This window comes from Microtus ochrogaster, unplaced genomic scaffold, assembly GCF_000317375.1.
Source record: "Microtus ochrogaster isolate Prairie Vole_2 unplaced genomic scaffold, MicOch1.0 UNK4728, whole genome shotgun sequence".
In the NCBI taxonomy this organism is placed as follows: domain Eukaryota; kingdom Metazoa; phylum Chordata; class Mammalia; order Rodentia; family Cricetidae; genus Microtus; species Microtus ochrogaster.
Window position 1 is genome coordinate 1 of NW_004953821.1, and position 1,261 is coordinate 1,261.

At 48.7% G+C, this 1,261-nt stretch overlaps 1 long non-coding RNA gene across 1 annotated transcript; it reads right to left on the bottom strand.

The window, feature by feature from the left end:
• Nucleotides 1-6: 6 nt before the first annotated feature.
• LOC101990515 lies at nt 7-1,254 on the bottom strand. Its single transcript, XR_259000.3, has 5 exons — nt 1,167-1,254; nt 908-962; nt 523-591; nt 184-241; nt 7-93 (listed from the first exon to the last, which is right to left on the bottom strand). It is a non-coding gene; the product is annotated as an uncharacterized LOC101990515 (long non-coding RNA).
• Nucleotides 1,255-1,261: the final 7 nt, after the last annotated feature.

The window sequence follows — 1,261 nt, forward strand, 5'->3', positions numbered from 1 at the left end:
TTTGCAGATGGCATCATCTCCCCCAGAAAACAGGATTTGGGAGCTTATGTCAGCAAACGCCACTGCATTCACGTCGTCTTCATGAGACTCAATCTAGAGGAAGCTAAGGGTCTTAGAATTTCTTTCTGGTCTTAAAATAGGTCAAAGACCAAGAGGAGGAGGTTCTTGTCTCACAAACAATACCTGAAGAGTGCGCCGGTTTTGTTCTCGGTCAAAGACATACAGGCAGCCATCATTGGCACTGTAAGAAATGAGACAAGAGGTCCTAGAGCCAAGACTATGGTTCTGTGTGCTTGTTCACATGTGGGAGAAGCAGCAGCTTAGTTTTTAAGGAGGCTCAAGACCTGACACCTCATACAGGGAAACGGTGAGCAGGAGTGAAGCAATTTGTAAACCTTGACCTTGGAGAAGGCCAGTTGGGTTTCCATAGCTGCTAGTATAGTTTCTACAACAGCAGAACTTGCCTCTGGCAGAGCGCTCACCTCATTAACAAGGTAGACATTTCCCACAGGGCTCACTCACCCTCCTAGTACTTCTCGTCCATCTGAGGAGACAGCAATGGAGAAGACAGCAAAACGACGTTCTTCTGGCCTAGAGATAGCAAAGGAGTAGCTACACTAAGGGGAAGTCCTTTCACTTCTTGTCAGTCTACAAAGAATATACAAGAATTATAGAGAGGAGGACACGGAGGGCCGCCAACTCAAGCCAGCATGCTGATCACCTGAGAGAACCCAGAAGCAGTCCTTTAACTAGGGCTCACAGGATGGGCAATGCTCTCAGGAAGCCACCCAGAGAAATTGGCAACCAGTGCACTTTTCCATCTAGCTGGGAGCTCCTGATCGAGAGGTGCTCCTGGAAAGCCTTCCTTGGGAAGCTTCTGAGAAGTCTGACAAAAAAAAGCCAATACCTTAGGTCCAGGGCAGTGTGTGTGTCTCCTTCCCCATAGATATTGCAGATATGAACTAAGAGAAGAGAAACAAGAATTCCTTAGGATTGTGGGAAAGAGAACAGAAGTAAAACTAAGAAGGGAAAGAGCAAATGGCAAGGATGTCAGAGCACTTTGGGAGTGATTTCCCGAGGGCAAGGCAAGGCGTCCTCTCTGAGGGGAGGACCTGGAAGCTTCAGGTCCCAAGCTGGAGACACCGCGGAACCTGGTGCGTACTCACTGTAATCAGACCAGCTGGAGTACAGAAAGTGGTTTCCGTCAGGAGTGAAGGCCACATCCAAGACACTCCAGCCTACGTCCCGGGCCTTGATGCTT